A 22,747-nucleotide genomic window follows, 5' to 3' on the forward strand; every position below is an offset into this window, starting at 1 on the left:
ATGTTAACTCTCCCAAGTCCACAACCAGCTAAAGTCCAATTGCAAGAGTTAGAAAAATAAAATCGTGCTAACATTTAAAATTGTAACTGTTTACCAAATATCCTTTAAAGAGGAAAAATTTTCCCTTTCTAATAGAAGGAAGTAAGCTTAGGTGTTGAAAACATACATTTTGAACAAGAAACATCTCTGAGCATGTTTTTTAAATATGGCCATGCTATTTCATTGTTACTAATATCTTTTTAATTACCATATTGGTAGTATATTAATACATATTAAGGCTTGTTTCTACCGAAAAATAAAAGTATTGGATTGATCTTTTAAGGAGAATTATAAGCATAAAAACAGAAAGGCCCATTTCATTACTAATTTTCTTGCTCTAAGTTAGGTGAAGTTTGATCACTCCGGCTTGGAGTGGCGTAGTAGGTCCAGTGCCACCTGGGCCAGTGAAGTCAGCTTTGGGAGGTAAGTAATCACATACTGCACTGTGATGCTGTGGGAAATACTTCCACTGTGGCTGTAGGCAAATTAAATTCATACCACCAGGGCTTATAAAAACAGCAGCTGTTTCATAAATAATCCTAGCTAACATCTTCAGAACAGATTTTAAAACATTTTATCAAAAATAAAAATACAATTAGTGGTGTTTTCATCTACCCTCTGTTTTAGAGATCTGTGAACACTGGAGGTCCTTTGGGAGATTGTAAGATTGGAATAAATATATAATTTAATATTTTGCATCCATAAAAAATGTTATACACATGTACAATATTTTTCTAGTCTTATAGTTTAACATTCTGAAAATCAATATATTGGGTCTTTCAGTAAATGTAAGTCAATTAGCCCCTGAGAATTAATCAGTGATAAAAAAAAAGTTTACTTAGAAAGTGGAAGCACTGTAATCTAATTCACAAGGGACAAAGGAACAAAATCAATGGCATTCAAGTAGTTCGTTTTTTTTAGGTTGAGGTAAGTTAAATGCAGGATCAACGTTTGTGTGCATTCTCCTTTCTTTAAAGGAGACAGATTTATTGAGTTGGGCAGGAAGTGGGGAAAATGAGGCTGACTATTGATCAACTTTTATTGCAGAGTTAATGTTTAAGACAAACCAAGTGTCAGATATTGTGATATAGCATTGGCATGTCTTAAGATGAGGAGAGAAAAACATTCAAGATTCAGTATGGTTGGGCAAACATCCAAATATCTTGACTATCACTGCTGTTTTACACAGTCTTTTAAGTCAGTCTTGCATTGTCGGCGTGCACCGATGTGTATGTCTAGAGTGCAGTGGAATGCCGATGGGGTTTATGCATCCTTGCTAAGACTGTTCATGCAGATGATATTTTTGAGGCTGTTAAATTATTGGAACATATTGTGGGGCAGGTAACTTCAGCCAGCACATGGCTTCAGCTTAAATGTGGTTTCTAGTCTTGAATTTCTAGTAATACCTAAAGCAGATTTGAAGAATTTTTTTATTTTTATTTTTTTAATTTTTTAAAATATTTTTATTGATGTTTTACAGAGAAGAAGGGAGAGGGATAGAGAATTAGAAACATCGATGAGAGAGAAACATCAATCAGCTGCCTCCTGCACACTCCCCACTGGGGATGTGCCTGCAACCAAGGTACATGCCCTTGACCAGAATCGAACCTGGGACCCTTGAGTCCGCAAGCCGATGCTCTATCCACTGAGCCAAACCGGTTAGGGTGAAAAATTTTTTTAAAGCTGTGTTTTACAAAGCAACACAGTCACCATTTTTTTAGCCATCCCACCAAATATATTTTAGGAACAGGGTTTGCCTTCAGTCCTCGTCTCAGCAACCTGTAGAAGGGGCTCTGACAAGACGGGGCAGAAGGGTGAATGGATGAAAAACATGGGTGGAAACTCCAGAATGTAAGGCAAATATTGGGGGCCACAATTTAATAGTTCAAGCTATCAATATAATAGTTCAAGTCCATTTTCAGACATCATCCTTCCCTCCAAGAAGCGCCAGGAAGGAACTCCTTTGCCTTCTTCCCCACAATCAAGGCCCCCAGCTGCACTGAACACAGTCTCATAGATTCCTATTCCTCCAAAAGATCTCTCTTTTCACTTAAAAGCATCAGGGAAAGGCAAGACCCTACTTAAGAGACAAAGTAGATTTTTGGTAAGGTAAATTTTATAATTTAAGCTGGGATAACTTGGGGTGTATTTTATTATTAACTAGAGGTCCGGTGCATGAAATTCATGCACTTGGAGGGTCCCTCAGCCCGGCCTGCACCCTCTCACAGTCCTGGAGCCCTCTGGGGGATGTCTGCCTGATGGCTTAGGTCCGGGGAGTGGGGCTAAGCCAGCAGTCAGATGTCCTTAGCGCTACTGCAGAGGTGGGAGAGGCTCCCACCACTGCTGCTGCACTTGCCAGCTGTGAGCCGGCTCAGGGCTTCTGCCTGAGCAGCACCCCTTGTGGGAGTGCACTGACCACCAGGAGGCAGCTCCTGCATTAAGCGTCTGCCTCCTGGTGGTCAGTGCGCATCATAGCAACTGGTTGTTCCACCAATAGGTTGATTTGCATGTTAGCCTTTTATTATATAGGATAATTGTGCTAAGTCAACAGGCATAAACTGCAAATCTCACCCTAGGGCTAAAATGAGACTCCTCCATTTTTCTGAGGAGAGTGTAACCAGTGAATCTCTGTTCTTTAGGGAACAGAGGAATTAGATGAGGCTACCTGGTGCCGGGGCTGAGGTTGGGGCTTCTGCTGATACTGATGAGAGGAATGGTTATTGCATGTTTGCTCCCCTTTCTGTCTCCTTTTACTTCAGTCCCTTTATTACAAGGCTCACACAGGACCCATTCATTGTAATGTGAGACAAAAAGTAGGGAGTTGGCTGTGGGTGGGGATGAAAATCCTGGCAGTTTACAGACAAATGCTGAGCTGCACGAGGCCTTCCTGGTTAGGATTTCTGTTCCCAGGTCACCATTTGTTCATAAGCAAATTGGAGTCTGGCTGAATCTCCAAATGGATGGAGGCCTACTGTTCCAGCATAATTACACTTGGGGTAATCCAACACTTTTCTAAAATCTGGAACATAAAGCACAAAATACAGATTTATTATATTAGGTTGCCCTAGAAACCTCCGTGCTCAACATGTCAGTTTCCTGCTTGGCAAAAATGGAAAGGTTATTAGATAGTAGTTTAGATATTTGTGGAATGATTTAAGCCCAGTGGTGCTCAAACCTGATTGTGAATTGGCCTGGTCAAGAGAGCTGGTTAAAAGAGATTGCTGTGCCCACTTCCAGAGTTTCTGACTTAGTGGGTCTGGGGTGAGGCCTGAGAATTTGCATTTCTAACAATTTCCCAGGAAGGCAGATGCTACTGGCCTGGAGACCACACTTTGAGAACCCCTGCTCTAAATCTCAAGCTCTCATTTCACATTTAAAGTCAGCTAATCTTATAGAGTCCCTAATACAGCGGTTCTCAACCTGTGGGTCGCGACCCCTTTGGGGGTCGAACGACCCTTTCACAGGGGTCGCCTAAGACCATCGGAAAACACATATATAATTACATATTGTTTTTGTGATTAATCACTATGCTTTAATTATGTTCATTTTGTAACAATGAAAATACATCCTGTATATCAGATATTTACATTATGATTCATAACAGTGGCAAAATTACAGTTATGAAGTAGCAATGAAAATAATTTTATGGTTGGGGGTCACCACAACATGAGGAACTGTATTAAAGGGTCGCGGCATTAGGAAGGTTGAGAACCACTGTCCTAATACCTTGTAAATCTTGTAGCTCAGAACTCAAGAGCTCAAGTTCTGTGATAATGGGGACCCATTGTCAAGTTCAGGAGCACCAGGACTGAAATCAGGCTTTTCTTTCTCTCTCTTTTTTAAAATATATTTTATTGATTTTTACAGAGAGGAAGGGAGAGGGATAGAGAGCTAGAAACATCGATGAGAGAGAAACATCGATCAGCTGTCTCCTGCACATCTCCTACTGGGGATGTGCCCACAACCAAGGTATATGCCCTTGTCTGGAATCAAACTTGGGACCCTTCAGTCCGCAGGCCAATGCTCTATCCACCAAGCCAAACCAGTCAGGGCAATCCTGCTTTTCTCTTATGGAAACTTTCAGTGTCAAGATGTCATTGCTGTGTCTGGCTGGTGTGGTTCAGTGATTGAGCATCAGCCTATGAACCAGGAGGTCACAGTTCAGTTCCCGGTCAGGACACATGCTCGGGTTGCAGGCTCAATCCTCAGTAGGATGTGCAAGAGACAGACAATCAATGATTCTCTTTCATCATTGATGTTTCTATCTCCCCCTCTCCCTTCCTCTCTGAAATCAATAAAAATATATATTTTAAAAAAGATGTTATTGCTGTAAAACTGGTACTTATACTTTGCAACAGGTTTGTTAAGATTAAAGAAAGAGATCATATATAAAATTCCTATCACACATCCAGTAGGATGGCTACTTTTAAAAAACAGGAAATAAATATTGGTGAGGATGTGGAAAAATTAGAATGCTTTTGCACTGTTGGTGAGATTGTAAAATGGTGCAACTGCTCTGGAACACACTATACAGGTTCTTAAAAATTAAAAGCCGAACTACAATATGATCCAGAAATCCTACTTCTAGGTATATATCCAAAATAATTGAAAGGATGGGCTTAAAGAGATATTTGCACACCCATGTTCATAACAACACTATTCAGAATAGCCAAGAGGTGGAAGCAAGCCAAATGTGCATTAACAGGTAAATGTATAAACAAAATATGGTACACACACACACACACACAGTGGAATATTATTCAGCCTTAAAAAGTAGAGAAATACTGTTATGTGCTACAACATGGATGAATCTTGATAACATCATGTTAACTGCAATAAACACAGTGAAATAAGTCACTAAATGACAAATACTGTCTGATTTCACTTACATAAGGTACTTATAGCAGCTAAATTTATAGAATCAGATAGTAGAATAGTGGTTATCAGGGATCGTGTGGGAGGAAGGGAATTTGCTATTTTAGTTTTACAAGCTGAAAAGGTCCTGGAGACCTGTTTTACAGCAATGTGAATAGACTTCACACTATTGAACTAGACACTTGAAAATGGCTAAGGTGGTACATTTTTTATGTGTTTTCACCACAATTTTGTTCCTAAAAGCACTCCTACTTCAATGTCCGATACATGGTGGTAATAATAAATGTTAGTCCCTTTCTTTCCTGCCTTTCTACCATCCTGAATCTAATTCTCCTTTTTTTTTTTAATTTAAAAAGATTTGAAAATATATCAAGCAAACCTTCTAAAATATGCACTGTGGATCAGTTTAAAAGTGTAACCAATTCTTAACTATGCATATGGAATTTTTTCATCTAAAATAACAATCAAGATGGCCGTTGAGAGTAGAAATAGAAAAAATAAATTGTGGGTTATTCATACAATGGAATACTATATAGCAATGAAAATGAATGGAATGTAACTACCTGCAACAGTGTGGATGAATCTTTCAAAACATAATGTTGATCCATTTAAATAAGGAATTTAAACAGGCAAAACTAACCTATTCTGTTATAACAGGCTACTGATGTAGGAGTGGGAGTGACTGAAAGAGCATGACCAGTGTTTATAGGGTTGGTGACATGGATATTCGGAATTGTGTGCTGGTTTACAGAGGTGTGCTGAATTTGCGAAAAATCATCAAGTTGTATCTTTATGGTATATATATTTTTCTGAATATATGTTATACTTGAATAAAATTTAAAAAAATAAAACCAGATTACTACAATGAAATGATTTTATTTGAATTATCTAATGACTTTACCTATCTGCATTTACTATGTGCAAGGCCATGGAGTCTCCATTGTCAGGAAGAGAAAAACAAATCAAGGTTTTTTAAATGAATAACATCGACAAATTTGCAGCAGTAAAAATAACCTGATGCTTCCAGAATGACTTGCAGGAGGAGAGCACGTGTATCTTAAATTAGCCACATGATTTATAAACATTTGGCCCCCAGGAGCATTAAGAAGGGAAGAATGCAAATAATGGATGACTGGTACTCATCTGACAGATGGGTTTTGTTGATGAGGATGAGGATGATAAGGATACAGCAGTAATTGGACTTAAATAAAGGTTGGTATGCAGACCCCAAACCCATGGAGGAGACGTGTGTAAGTAGTCTCTCTAAATTGCCTGGTCTTGCTAATACAGCTGGCTCCTCTTAAATATTTCTGTCCCCATGTGTGTATTTATCACACTCTTAGGCATCAGCTCAGTCTGAACAAGGTATCAAGGAAATGTCAAGGAAGAGGAGACAGGGCCTTGATTGGCACCCACAACTGTGAATGAGGTGTTAATTACACAGGAAAACATTACACACTATCTGGGAAGTTTCATTTTCTTTTTTTACATTGTGAGCGGAAGTAAGATTGATGGCAGATGTTGTAAAAAGCTACCACATTTTGAAATCAGTGATATGTGAAAAAAGGGCAATGGAATACTTACGTGCGCAATGAATAATATCCTAAGTGCATTTTATTTCTTAACAGAGACTTAAAAATACACATATGACAGCCACAACACTAGTCAGAAAGGTCTCATTATTTCAGGGATCAGACAAGTGGCTCTTGTAAGGACATGGGAAGAAGATGTAATTCAGCATGAGCAAACAATTTGAAATAGGTTTAGAGCTCAGGAAAAATGAATCCACACTATGATGCTATTCTCAATATTGCCTTCCTCATTCAGGTTGGAATGACAAAACTTCTAAATCATTCCACAATTTCTCTATCTTCGTGTCCCTTTCCTTTCTTTATCTTGGGTGGAATCTACCAGTAACTAACATTGGCTTTTGAAAACAAGTTAGACATTGTGACATAATTACCTAAGCCCCCTCAGTGACAATTGAACAAATGATAATCTGAATAAATGATAACACTACATCAAAACAAGTGGTTTGGTCTGTGGTCAGTAATGTCAACAGTCACTGTTCAGGATTTCTATTAAGTTATCATGTTGATACCAACTCGGTCATGAAAATAAGTACAGCCAAGGTTTGACCTCTTAATGTCTTCTGACTGGATGAAACCAACAATCTACTTCCCTCTTCTGCCCTGAGCCATTCATATTACGCTAGGAAAATACACGACAAGTCCATGATTAATGATTATTAGAATGGTTACCATTGATCAAATGCTTGCCGTGGTTCAGCCATGGTAAGTACCATTTACGTGATTTCATTTAATCCTTTTCAAAATCACAGTGGTAGGTAGTATTGTTCCCATTTTACAGAGCAAGTTTAAACATCTAGCTCCAAATCACTCTCCACTTACTTGGTGGGGCCAACATTTAAACCCAAGTGTATCTGATTCTAAAACCCATAATCCTCAGGATTAAGGTGTCATTGATGGGTATCTTGATCATTTACAGTTTAGGTTACTATGCTTCTGTAATTGTTGAAGTTCTCTTGTTTTCTCATAATCAAGCCAGATTTTTAAATGTCCCACTTATTACTTTGCTCTTTGAAATTTGGGTCTTACTCATTCTCACCTGCTCTTCTGATTCCTGCTTGCCCTCGCCTCAGAGTCTACTCTGACTTCCGCAGGCCTGCCAACATGCCAACCACAACCTTCCATTTAGACTTGTCTGGACTCCTGGTTGCCTTGCCAAACCACCAACTCACTCAGTCCTGATCTCTGGCTCTGTTTTCTGGGCCAGCCATTGTCAGTCTCTGCCAAGGCACTTGATTTGTCTCCATATTATGGGTGCGGCAGTGGTAGCGTGTGACTACACAACTTCCTGAACGTGCTGTGATATATTTTAACATCCGTGTGCCACATTAACAGGGTGGATGCTGGAAGTGCACTGTGAAGCGTCCTTTTCTGCATATTTGGAAGTTCCCAGTAGGCAAGTCCCAGGCTGGCGGAGGGGAATCAGGCCTTATATACTGCCTTCCTCATCTGAGAATTATGCTACTGGGCTGCCACATCACCAAGCACCTTCACAATGCCTCAGGAATGCAGAATTTTCTCTTCCATTTTTATTGAGGGAATTGTTATATTTTTAACCTTAGAGTAGGTAAAATAACAGATAGAGGAACAAGTAATGCATATAAACTGATAGTGTCTTATTTAATAGACATGTTAAAAGGAAAACAATGTGGTGAGGTTCCTCAACAGACTTCAGACAGGTCAGAGTCTGGGCCAGTGAAACAGGAATAAACTCAGACTCACTCAGCACGAAACAAAAAAATCACTAATGACATTTTACACTTTGATTTGAGTTAGTAAAGTTATAAAGGGTATATTTTCAGCATTTTTTTTGAGTTGCCTACTTTAAAAGATGAAATGTATCCTCAAGGGGTACAATTTTGGAACTTCATTTTCAATGTGAAGGATCAAAATGACTAGCACCAAATGAATTCACAGGAATACATTTTGCAGCTATTCAATAACTGCTTGGTAAATGAAGAGAATTCCAGAGGATCTGTAAGATGAAACTATAAAGGTCACCCAGTTTTGAAACAGAAGAATTTCCCATGCATAATTCTCAATTCATTAATTTGAATTTAAAAAATCTTTATTGTTGAAAGTATTACATATGTTCCCCCTTTCCCTGCCCCCATTAACCCCTTCTAGCCTGCCCCCACCCCCCACCCCAGGCCTTCACCACCCTATTGTCTGTGTCCATGGGTTATGCATATCTGCATACAAGTTCTTTGGTCGATCTCTTCCCACCCACCCACCCCTGCCTTCCCTGTGAGACTGAACAGTCTGTTCCATGCTTCTATGTCTCTGTGTCTATTTTGTTGTAAGCAAATAAGCTATTCAGAGAAAGACAACTATCATGTGACATCTAATGAACAAAATAAATTGATGAACATTAATTTGAATTTAATGGATTAAACTGCATTTTGACTTTTGAATCAAACCCTATCAAAAAGGTGAATCTAATGGACAAAATAAACAACATAGAACAGACTAATCAATACAGATAACAGACTGACAGCTGTCAGGGGAAGGAGATTTGGGGGGGGCTGGGTGAAAAAGATGCAGGGATTAAGCAAAGAAAAAGAACACTCATTGACAAAGACAACAGTATGGTGATTATCAGAGAAAGGGGAGGGGATATATTAGTAGAAGAGGGTAAAGGGAGTATAAATGGTGATGGAAGAAGACTTGACTTGGGGTTGTCAGCACACAATACAATATGCAAATGATGTATTATAGAATTGTACACCTGAAATCTATATAATTTTATAACCACTCTCACCCCAGTAAAATCAATGAAAATATTTTAAAAAGATGAGTAAATTTATTCAGCAAAATTTGACGGGCTCTGTTTTACATAAGGGAAAATACATTAAAATGGTTAAGTCTGGATCTTGCCTTCAAGGTAGAAGAGGAGGGACAGTTATGCACACCAGCTATAGAAGAGACCTGTTCATTTGGTTATAGCTAAGCTCAGGAGTTCTGGGAGGGACAGTGAGTGTTAAGTTCTTTCCCAAACTGATCATGTTCTATCTTTCCATAACTCTCTCCAACCTTCCCTTGGGGAGGGGAAGGGGGGCAGTGGGGACATCGGATGGGAGGGAAATGTTGGCCGTGGAAGCTGTCTGTACACCTTCAGCAACAAGATGGGGGACTGAACCTTGAAAATTCCCTTCAAATAGGATGCTTCTGCACTGACATAGATGTATGCGTCCTCTTTGGTCCTTTTCTCCTCTAAGACTTCTCACCAGCCTTTCAATCAAGTGTGTTCAGAAGGTATTTCCTGGCCTGCCACTCCTTGATCTTACTTGATTGATATAAGTACTGGGAAAATGTATTAATGACCTTCGAAAACTGAACACTTGGGGACATGCCATTATACAATTACTGGTTATATTTTTTCTTGATTTGAATATTTTTCATTTCCTTTAACTTAACATTCAATGTCACTTAAAACTGTCACTGAGTAAGGCAACCTGGAGACTTCTTCATCAATCTGTCTCCACAGTCTCCTCCTTCAGCTCCAACCTTTTCCCAGCATAAGGTTAGGGTTTCCCAGTAGGTCTGACCAGCCCCACCAGTGGGTCCCTTGATGAATTATGTTAATGTTTTCCTTTGACTTTTCCATCCCCTGTAGGGAACTGTCTCACAGGTCAAAATCCTGGTTATATCTTGTTCTCTGCATCCTGCTACATGTAGTACACACACACATACATACAGGCATACAAACACATAAATACATACAGAGAGCCTAAACAACTCATCTTTCTCAACTGCAAAATATTTCCATTACAACTTTTAAACTCTCCATTTGTTCACCTCCAGCTCTTCACTGTGTCTTTATAGGACATTTTATAGGACATTTTATAAGACAGCTGGCACATGCCCAAATTCATTCATTAATTCATTCAGCAAACACTTACTGAATCTCTACTGTGGCCAGACCCTTTCCTATACCCTGGAAATACCTTGTCTTTGTACAGCTTATATTCCAATGGGCATAATAATAGTAATAGATGATGCATAGTTCTTACTCTCTGCCAGACACCATCTAAGCAATTCACATCTATTCATTAAGTCTTCAAAATACCTCTGTAGTATCTCTGTTTTACAGAGGGGAAAACTGAGTGACAAAGCAACTTGTCTGAGGTCGCATGACTGGTAAGTAGCAGAGTTGGGATTTGATTCCAACTTAGCTGTATTATCTCTGATCATTACCATTATGCTGTACTTACTGCATATCTGGTAACTCTTGGATAGCAATAAGAATCATAAAAAATTAAGTAGAGGAAAGGGCATAGAGTTATATAGGGAGGTGTGCAGTTTGAGAAAGAAAAATCAGGGGCAGACACCTGAACCAAGTATGTCTGTGGGTCATGCAAGGTCTGAGAAAGAGCATCCTTCAGAGGGGACATCAAAAACAAAGTACTGGGTATAGCTTGGTCAAGGAACAGCAAGACACATAGGTGGCTAAAGAGGAGCAACCAGTGGGTTGATGGGAGGCAGGCCAGATTATGCTGGGCCTTATAGGTTATGGCGAGGGCTCTGAGTTTTATTATTTTCATTGTGAAGAGAAGCAATTGGAAGTTTTGTCTTAAAAAGGTCATATAATACAAGCTGATCTAAGTACCTGCGTATGTAGATAATAGGCAAGGAGGTAAAACTGCAAACTCATAATTTACTATTATGAATTTCAATAGGCTAATTTTAGGTTATTTGACATAGATTGCTTATGGCAACATTTCCTTACATTTGTGCAGATAACAAGAAATTTATTATCTGTATAGCATTTTGTCATGGTTTATTTTATGTGTCAACTTGGCTGGGCCATAATGCCCAGATATTTGGTCAGACATTAATTCTGGCTGGCCTAACTCAAGTGAAAAACCTTGGAGGAATCAAGAGAGGATGTTTAAACCATTACGCAGAAACATGCAAATGAAGTTTATAATCTAGAATCAAAGCTACAACGATCCTGAAAGTAATAGTGGTCAATGTTGGATCTTGGCTGAGAAACCAACAACTAGAAAAAAGTGTAAATTTAAGTAGTTATGTCACACTTCCTCACATGTAATAAAGTATTTTTGCCTGATGATTATTTGGAGAAAATCATGTTGTATAAACAAGATTCAAGTTCATTAAGAAGAGAGCACATGTGGGTGAGGTCTATTTGATACTATCTCCTACGGCAAAGAGAAAAATCCAATCACTTGCATATGTGGTTCTAAACATAAAATTGTTTGGTAATATTCACACCTTCATTTGTACGTATGGACTCCTATGGACAGAATATGAATTCAAACCCTTCAGAAACATCAATAACTAAACATCAATAACTAAAAGAAGAGCTAATGTTGGAAACAGTCAAAATTACATATTTGTTTGCTACCTTATGGAGAAAGCAACTACCAGCAAATAACACAAATGAATGGGAAAATAAGTAAACAGATAATCTTATGTCAACAATAAGCATTTGTGCTTTTATTAAGTGCTTAGATATGCTGAATTCCGGGGATTAAAGAGATAATTAGACACAGATCCCATCCTTGAGGGACTTATAATCTAGTATTAGAATATTTCTCTTTTTTTTCCCAGGGTAAAGTTTCCCCCCACACACACACAAAAATTTAAGGTTTCTTAAAGAGACCTAACAAAAGAGAACAGTAGTTCATCACAATTTTCAAGAGTTGGAAGTTGTATTAAACTTGGCCACAATGGCTTTGCATGCGTGATTGGAGTAGCAGCATTTCTATTTTGGCATAATTTAAATAGGTGGTGCACCTGTTATCCATGGTTGTTTTTATACTATACAAAGATATGATTCAGTTATTCCAACTCATATATTTATGACAAAATAACTGATAATTGGCTTAACAATAAAAATAGGATGGAAAAGTGTATGCATTGTATTAAGAAACCATAGACATGGCCACAACTACCTTCTCTTTTACTTATCAGCTTAGCTCATTAAACCTGTCCAAGTCAAATAATCTCTCAGCCTTAGCTGTTTCCACCTTTTAAAAAAACAAATACAAAGATACCTGTTGAAAAACAATTGTCTGGAATATATGAACACCTGAGAGGTATTTAAGATAACTCTCTAAGTTCAAAGAAAGCTCGCTGTAATATTTTCCCCATTATTAGGCAGTAAACTCCTTGAAGGAAGGGCTAGTGCCTGGCATTGCATGAGTTCTCCATTAATGCTTAACCATTCTTCTACACAGAAGGTTCCAAGCTGGTCCAGAGAGGTTAAACTACATGGAGGCATGGAGAAGGTGGTCAAACACATTCAGAGGTAGAGCTAGTGGGTCAGTTACATTGGTGGCAAATACCAAAGAGAAAGACATCTCAAACACTCTTTCTGAAATTTAGTATTATTAGGGCTAACTTACTGGCCTAAAGTGAAGCCGTACATAGAATGTGCTGACCGACACTAGCATGTCAACACACTGGTACGATATGTCCACAGAAAAAAGTTTTTCAAACAACGGTACTATGCAGTCATCAGCGATCTAGTTCTCATCTCCTCTGAATATTGGTAAGAATTGGCAGGATGGCTGGAAAATTACAACTGAAGTTTTTTAATATATGTAACAGTCTTTTCCTAAGGAGGCAGTATCCACAACTTTAGCCCCAGTCTCTAAATGAAATAAGTATTCTAGATTTTACAAAGGACAAAGTGGGGCCCTTATTCAGAGTAAAAGTAAAATTCCTTACACACACACACACACACACACACACACATATATATATATATATATATATATATATATATATATATATATATATGTAGTCTTGAGTATTTTGGAATTTGCAAAAATTATTTTTTGTATGTATTCTTTAACTAATTTTTTGGTACTCAATATTATATTTTTAAGCTCAATCCTTGTTGAGGTGGGAAGAGGGAGAGAGAGAGAATAATATTTCCAAATGAAAATATTTACAAAGCAGCAAAATACAGAAATACAAGTGCAAGGCTGTTTATCATATTACTAGAGGCCTGGTACATGAAATTTGTGCACTCGGAGTGGGGTGGTCCCTCAGCCTGGATTGCGAGAGGGCACAGGCCAGGCCAAGGGACCTCACCGGTGCATGATTGGAGCCGGGGAGGGACATGGAAGGTTGGCCAGCCAGGGAGGGACCGTGGGAGGGATCCAGGGCATGTCCAGCCTATCTCACTCAGTCCCAATTGGCCAGACCTCAGCAGCAAGCTAACCTACCGGTTGGAGCGTCTGCCCCCTGGTGGTCAGTGCACGTCATAGCAACTGATCAACTGGTTGACTGTCTGCTCCCTGGTGGGCAGTGCACATCATAGCGAGTGGTTGAGTGGCCTTAGCATATCATTAGCATATTACGCTTTGATTGGTTGAATGGCCGACCAGCCGACCAGACACTTAGCATATTAGGCTTTTATTATATAGGATGAGGCAAAGTCTCATTTTTTTTTCAGGTTTTCTATTTTGGGGTCTCATGTTGCTGAAGTCTTTCACCCAAGAAAAGACCTAACAACCCGTGGACTCCAGAAATTTAGCACCATTTTATCTTCTCTGCTAGAAAAACTTTATCCTGTAAAATGTCGATTCAATTATTAACACATGGTAAGTATTGCAATAGCACAACTCACTTCCAATATTTCAATTTATTCAGCTAAATGCTAAAATCACAAGGGACTTCCAGTTACGTAAAACATCAGTGGTCTCTCTAACAGCATCACGATGGCAAATATTTTTAAATGGCATTTAAAATGTAAACTGAGCAAGCTGAAATTAAATCTGGGTCTCCTGATCCAAAGTATCGGTTTCTTAGAGCTTTAAAATAGAGTATCCATTTACAATAAGCTTAATATATGGTGACCTTAAAAAAGACTTCTGTCATATTTCATAACATTAAGGAATGGAAGGAGAAAGAATAAATCCTTATGAAACATTTGCAGTCCATAAAACATTTCAAAAAGTACTTGTCAACCTGTTGTAGTTTACTCCTGATGTGCTGCTGAGTTTTACAGGCATCTCTACAATGACAAAGAGAAGAACCTCTCAAGACTGTTTGAGAATATCACTAGAAGTACAAGTATCTTGGGAGGTAGGGAGCCAATTACACTAAAAGTTTATTCATCTAGCACTTTATTAAATGGAAAAGTTCACCAAATGACACTTCCAAGCTCCTATAGGATAGTACTGACTGTTGACCCAGGAGACGAGGACATCAGTAAGGCTTTATACTGATAACAAAAAGACACCCTGACCCTGGCTGCTAGCTCAGTAGGTTAGAGCATTGTCCAATACTCCAAGGTTGTGGGTTCAATCCCTGATCAGGGCATACACCAGAAGCAACCAATGAATGCATAAATAAGTGGAACAACAAACCAATGTTCTCTCTCTCTCTCTCTCTCTCTCTCTCTCTCTCTCTCTCTCTCTCTCTCTCTTAATAAATAAATTATAAATTTTAAAAAATGTAAAGAGAAAAACACCTTCCTCCTGGTGGCTTCAGCCCTACACTGGGGCACACAGTTGGTGTGTGGGGCATGGGCTGGACTTCAGCCCCCAAACACCTGCTGACTGGTTGCACTTCTTCAGGGCAATTGTGCTAAGTGACAAATCCTCAAAAGTCTCTGGAATTCTGAAAGAAACACTAAACCTTTCCCATGGCTTTAGTGCTAGCAAATGTAATTGTGCTCAAGTACTTGGAAACGAATATTGAAAGCATGATATCATAATTTAGCAGTAATTGAGCATCTGTATGTGACAGGCCTGGTACTGGTTACTTTACATATATATTTTTCTAACCATCACTTTTGGACAGGCATCCTTAATATCATTTCTTTTGCATAACTGGGGAAACTGAGGTTCAGAAAGGCTGGGTCAAAGTCCCTGGGCTGCAGAACCAGGGCTCACCTAGGAGTCTACATGACTCCAGAACCCGTGACCTTTGAGGTGTACATTGCTGACATGATGCAGAGGTTAACATTTTATTAATAAAAAGTTCAAGGAACCAGATCTCTATACAAGGCATGAACCTATCAAATGATAAATGGCCATCCTTCCATTGGCAAGGTTTGTGGGTTGCTCTGGCTACCACCACCAAGGCCATTCTACAGCAGGAGGAATAGCATCTGTGTCACCAGCCAGCATTCATATGCTAAGTTTCAGGTCAGGGGAGAGAAGGCAAGTTGAAAGGGTTAGTAGGGAAATGAATCAAGGCAGTTACAGACAGACAAGGGGCTGGGCAGAGACAAATAGGCAGAGAAGCTTCTGTACTAGTCTCAGGGGTGGTCTCTGACGCCACCCATTTCCCTCTACAGTGGTTACAGCTATTTTGTATATTCTATTGTATTTTTTTAAAAGTCTGATTGTGACCCATGCAGTTGATTTCTGACATGCTAATAGATCATGACACATGGTTTGGCTACTGCAGAACCAGAACTTGGCAATGGACATGGGTTAGAATCTGACTACCAATTTCTTGTTCTGTGACCCTGAACAAGTCACTTTAAATTCTTTAAGCCTCAGTGTCCTTATCTGAAAAGTGGAGGTAATGCTCCTTAAGAGAGAGGGATGTTGTAAGTAACCAGGATAATATAACATTACCATAAATGATATTTTATTACTATAATATTGCACATATTAATGTTATTGCTATAATAACTGATGAGATGGTTCAATTTTTTCCGTTTTGTGACCAAGTCAGCTCTAGCCATGACAAAATTAGGCATGTTCATCTCACCTAAAGAAAGCCAGTCAGCAGGAGCCTAAGCTCAGCCATAAAGTTAGTTATCTTCACAGACCCTTATCTGGATACCTTCAACTGTGTCTTGTTTGCCTGTCTGTACACCTAAATCCAACACTTAATTGCCTTTTTCTCTGCACTCTAGGTTGTTAAATTCTTTGTGTAAAATGCATCGTCAGGTCTCAAAAAGGCCAGTCAGACATCTGTTCAGACTTTACCCATTAACTTCCATTTTATCTTCTTCTTCCCAAGGAGAAAACTGGGAGAGGAAGGGGCTTTTTCCTCTGAGAATACTTTTTCAGACATTCCATGTACAAAATCACTTTTAGCTTCACAGGTTAAGTATCTTGACCTACTTATAGATCCAAAAGAACAAATCTAGGTAGCCAGAAATAAAGCAATCAGAAGTAAAACAAGTTATCCTTAGCCTAAAACTGTAACAACAAATGGGTGCCTGCATTCTAAGTCCTGGGATTACATATTGCATAGCTGAGAACTCCTTTTAATAGTTAATTCTTTTTAAAAATTTATCTTTGCCCTGGCCGGTTTGGCTTAGTGGATGGAGCTTTGGCCTGCGGACCAAAGGGTCCCGGGTTTGATTCCGGTCAAGGGCATGTTCCTTGTTTGTGGGCATATCCCCAGTGGGGGGTGTGCAGGAGGCAGCTGATCTATGTTTCTCTCTCATCGATGTTTCTGACTCTCTATCCCTCTCCCTTCCTCTCTGTAAAAAATCAATAAAATATATTTAAAAAAATAAAAAATTTATCTTTATTGTTGAAAGTATTACAGATGTCCCCTCCCCCACATTTACCTCCTCCCCCCAACTCCTACTCCCCCCCCCCCCCGAGGCCTTCACTGCACTATTGTCAGTGTCCATGGGTTATGCATATATGCATACAGGTTCTTTGGTTGATCTCTTCCCACCTCCCCCTCCCTCTTCCATCTTCAATTCCTCAGTCAATTCCATGCTTTATGTCTCTGGATCTATTTTTTTAAAATATATTTTATTGATTTTTTACAGAGAGGAAGGGAGAGGGATAGAGAGTTAGAAACATCAATGAGAGAAACATCGATCAGCGGCCTCCTGCACACCCACTACTGGGGATGTGCCCGCAACCAAGGTACATGCCCTTGACCGGAATCAAACCTGGGACCCTTCAGTCCTCAGGCTGACGCTCTATCCACTGAGCCAAACTGGTTAGGGCTCTGGATCTATTTTGTTGATTATATTTCACATATAAGTGAGATCATGTGATACTTGTCTTTTTCTGATTGGCTCATTTCACTTAGCATAATACTCTCCAGGTCCCTCCATGCTGTCTCAAAGGGTAAGAGATCCTTCTGTTTTACAGCTGCATAGTATTCCATAGTGTAAATGTCCCACAGCTTTTTTATGCACTCATCTGATGGGCACTGGGGCTGTTTCCAGATCTTAGCTATTGTAACTAGCACTGCTATGAATATAGGGGTGAATGTATTCTAATTAGTGTTTCAGGATTCTTAGCATATATTCCTAGAAGAGTTGACATGGCTAAGTGCACATTTCTCTTAATTATTACATAGTTAAACTATTTTTATTTTTATTAAAAAATTTAATATATATATATATATATATATATATATATATATATATATATATATATATATTGATTCAGAGAGAAAGGGAGAGGGAGAGAGAGATAGAAATATCAATGAGGAGAGATTGATCAGCTGCCTCCTGCATGCCCCACACTGGGGATTGAGCCAGCAACACAGGCATGTGGCCTGACCAGGAATTGAACCATGACCTCCTGGTTCACAGTTGACCCTCAACCACTGAGCCATCCCAGCCGGGAACAGGTTAGACTATTTTTAAAAGCCTAGTTATGTCCTGGAAAGCTTGGCTCAGTGGACAGAGCTTTGGCCTGTGGACTGAAGGGTCGCGGGTTTGATTCCGGTCAGGGGCACATGCCTGAGTTGTGGGCTCGATACCCAGTAGGGGCTGTGCAGGAGGCAGCCAATCAATGATTCTCTCTCATTATTGATGTTTCTATCACTCTCTCCCTCTCCCTTCCTCTGTGTAATCAATAAAAATATATTAAAATTGAAAAAAACTAGTTAGTAATACTTAAATAACAGAAAATTTTCTGCTAGTGATAAAGGTTTTGTTGTTACAGTTTTAGGCTACTGTCAGTGCAATTCACTAAATTAATGCTCTATTGAAAAATTTTAAAATTTTTAATTTGCTGTGGGCTGGTACTTTAATAAAATATAATGAAACTGAATTACTAGAAAAAATGAAATATGGGCATACAAATTGTAAGTCCCAATGTTTATTACTACCTAACAAACTGCAGCTGGGTGAGAGAGAACCAGAACATCCAAAAGAAGGCTCAAGGCCCCACAGCAGCTTGCATTGCTTCACAGCTGGGCCTCATCTGAGCACCTCCAAACCCCAAACAAGGAAGAGGAACCTGCAGATCTCTCCGTAACTCCTGCTGGGTAGCCTCAGGCAGAGGCTAAATTAGCACCTCCTTAGAGATCCAAGAGCCAGTGTACCCAGTGGTCAGAGTGGGACCATCCAGATTACAACTCCTCAGATCCATAAGGGACACACTCAGGGGGCAGACTCAGTGAGCACCAAAGCCCCACTGAAGCAAGTCTTACCCCAGAAGGGTGTCTCCAGCACAGAAGTTCTCCCACCATAGACACAGCTGATTCTCCCAGCCAATTGGCCTGGAGGTCAATTCCTCCCAGTGATCCTACAACAATCAAGGCATAACTACAACAAGACTGTGCACAAAGCCCACAAAGGGGTGCACCAAGAGTGTCCACCTCAGGTAATTGGGGAGGCTGAGCCACTGGGCCCTATAGGACACCTAGCACAGAAAGCCACTCTATCAACACAGGGAAGCATAAAAAAATGCAGAGACAAAGAATCAGGTCACAAATGACAGAAATGGAGGAAAGCAAACTACTGGATATAGAGTTCAAAACCACACTTATAATGTTTTTCAAGAATTTTCTAGAAACCGCTGATAAATTTAGTGAGACCCTCAAGAAATCTAGTGAGACCCTAGAGGATATGAAAAAGGACCAACTAGAAATTAAGCATACACTGACTGAAATAAAGAATATTATACAGACTCCCAACAGCAGACTAGAGGGTTGCAAGAATCAAGTCAAAGATTTGAAATACGAAGAAGCAAAAAACACCCAACTGGAAAAACAAAAAGAAAAAAGAATCCAAAAATATGAAGATAGTGTAAGGAGCCTCTGGGACAACTTCAAGTGTACCAACATCCGAATTATGGGGGTTCCAGAAGAAGAGAGAGGGCAAGATATTGAAAACCTATTTGAAGAAATAATGACAGAAAACTTCCCCTACCTGCTGAAAGAAATAGACTTACAAGTCCAGGAAGGGCAGAGAACCCCAAACAAAAGGAATCCAAAGAGGACCACACCAAGACACATCATAATTAAGATGCCAAGAGCAAAAGACAAAGAGAGAATCTTAAAAGCAGCAAGAGAAAGAAACCCAGTTACCTACAAGGGAATACCCATACGACTGTCAGCTGATTTCTCAACAGAAACTATGCAGGCCAGAAGGGAGTGGCAAGAAATATTCAAAGTGATGAATAGCAAGAACCTACAACCAAGATTACTTTATCCAGCAAAGCTATCATTCAGAATTGAAGGTTAGATAAAGAGCTTCACAGATAAGAAAATGCTAAAGGAGTGCATCACCACCAAACCAGTATTATATGAAATGCTGAAAGGTATCCTTTAAGAAGAGGAAGAAGAAGAAAAAGGAAAAGATACTAATTATGAACAACAAATACACATCTATCAACAAGTGAATCTAAAAATCAAGTGAATAAATAATCTGATGAACAGAGTAAACTGTTGAATATAATAGAATCAGGGGCATAGAAAGGGAGTGGACTGACTATTCTTGGGGGGGAAAGAGGTGTGGGGGGTGCGGGAATAGACTGGACAAAAATCGTACACCTATGGATGAGGACAGTTGGGGGGGTAAGAACAGAGGGTGGAGTGGGAACCAGGTAGAGGTGATCTATGGGGGGGGGGGGGAGAGGAACAACTGTAATAATCTGAACAACAAAGACTTAATTTAAAAAAGGGAATAGTTTGTACAGTAAAAAAAAAAAAAGTGATGAAAATACCTAAGGAACATATATGCATTTCTCATCGACATAGATAATAATTGGTAAAGGTGAAGTAAGGGGGAGGTGGGGGAGGGTGGCGGTGGGCAAAATGGAGGCAGGAGGGGGACTCCTGCAATAACGTCAACATTAACAACATTTTTTAATTTAAAAAATTCCTTTGAAGCTTGTTTTGCCATTGGTTAGTTAGGGTTATAAATAAGTAAATAACAAATTTTACTTCCCTAACTTGATTAAAATAAAAATAAAGTAATAGCATAAAAATACATGATTGCATTTCCTCAGATTTTTGTGTATTACAGTTGGGAAGCTAACCTGAAAATGTTTCATGTTGTGATGTGGCCCTACTGCTCGTGACTTGTAGGCAGCAAGCACTGCTGTGACCCTCCATGTGGGTTCAACAACATACCACCTCATTTATAGTCTGTTCTACTGGAGGAGTCCAATAAGCATTGCTTAGATTACATAGAAATATTAAATTGCTTTAAAAGTTTCTAAACATGTATTTTAAATTTCTGTACTTATTATGGTTTTGTAACACTTTGTGCATCACACTTGAATAGCATTGTACTGCACAGCGCCCATGGTTTATTAATTCCTATCTTTTGTTGGGGACAATCATCTCCATTCTTCTACTTCCTTTTACATCCTTTTAACTAAGTGGACAGTAGTCTATGCTTGAAAAGAAAACAATGGTAAGGAAAATGCAGATAAGGCAGGGTCTATTTTCTTTGACCTTGTCTCCCTTTCCTCTATCTCCATCACATAGATCTCCAAGGGACATTCTAGGCATATCGTCCACAATGGTCTTGTTTCATTGGATGACTTTTTCTCACTTAATTAATCACCTGTCTTAGCATTGACTTAGCTCATTTCTGTGTCTCTAGGAATACTGCTGACATTTTTGTAACAAAATCAAATTAAGTAAAAAAAATTCTAAGTCACAGAATATTATACAAGAATGTCCTAATTTGATTTTTCAAGGGAAGTCTATGAGAATGATAAAATCTGAACATGAACAGTAATAAGATCTGAGAAAATGTCATAAATGTGCTCATCTTTGGAACTGTGTTATTGCTAGAAAATGTGTCTAATTGTTGGAAATAATGTGGCAGAAATAGAAAGGCCATCAATTGTTTGTTTTTAAGAAAAGCCATTAGAGGTAATTAGATTTGAAATGGAATAGCAAGATATAAAGAAGGAGTATAGAGGTGGAGTATGAGGGAGATAATTAAGAATGTTGCATCTCTTAAGGATAAAAGATTAGAAATGAAAGCCTCATCACACTAAATGCTGTGGGGAATTCACCAATTTAATTTTTGCTCCGGTTTTTCTTATACTAGAAATTATCCAATAAAAGCATATTAGACACACTCAAGTCATGCAATTTTGATAAAATAAAAAAGAAAGGGAAGAGTGCACCATTTTAAATATTAAATTAGAAGCATAACTTCTTTTGAATTAGTAATTTTTGTGCCATCACATTTGAAAAGATTTTTATCTCTATGGTAACCATGCAGAGAAATACACCATATTCATTTCTATCAGCTCCCAGTGAAAAGTATTTTAAGCCCATAGTAAGTTAGCAGTATACCATATAAAAATTTATAACTATAATCACAAGGATTTATTGATAAAAGACACAGGCAGGACCACTTATCTGGTAAACTGGTCTCTTGACATTTCCTAGCCTGGGAATTATACTTAATTAGCATGCTTCAAAAATTTTATATCATTTGAGAAAAAATAAATGACAATTTACAGAATATGTACAGAGCTATAAAAAGTGAAAATTGCCAAAAGCAATAAAGATAAGAACAATTTAATTTTGGCAATATTTTACTCTGACATTACTTAGATTATACCAATAAAACTAAGTTTTCCAAGTTAGAACTGTATTCTAGCAAAATGGATTTATAAAACAAAATAAATGAATTCAGACAAACGGCTGATAACAGAAATGTTCTAAGATACCCTTGATAATTTACAAAAAAAAGAGAGGGCATAGATAGAGGAGGTAAAGAGAAATGCCTATGTTTTCACCAGCTGCTTCAAGAATCTAGGAAAAGTCTGAAATTGCAGCAGTAGACCTTTGCTACTCCAACTGCCCCACCCCTCTCCACCATTTTCAAGTTTGCTTTCTCTACTTCTGTAATTCTCTCTGCTTTCACTTGACTAATGGGTCTTGCTGTTCATGAAGGAAGAAAGCAGTAGCCACCAGAAAACTATGAACAGTCTTGAGACTGATGCCTGTTATGAACAGCAAAAGTTTTATTGAATTATATCTACACTGAAAAATTCTTTCTGTATGAGATGACTATGCACAGAGCTTTGATTCCTACTTTGCCCCCTAAGTGAATGGCCACACCCCTTTTC

The 22,747-nt window shown here is 38.8% G+C and overlaps 1 protein-coding gene across 1 annotated transcript in view; it reads right to left on the reverse strand.

Moving 5' to 3' along the window:
* Positions 1-22,747, reverse strand: part of COL19A1 (collagen type XIX alpha 1 chain) — a 287,102-nt gene that overhangs the window by 100,043 nt on the left and 164,312 nt on the right. The gene's annotated exons all lie outside the window — the stretch shown is intronic.

This window comes from Myotis daubentonii, chromosome 6, assembly GCF_963259705.1.
Source record: "Myotis daubentonii chromosome 6, mMyoDau2.1, whole genome shotgun sequence".
NCBI classification, from domain to species: Eukaryota; Metazoa; Chordata; class Mammalia; order Chiroptera; family Vespertilionidae; genus Myotis; species Myotis daubentonii.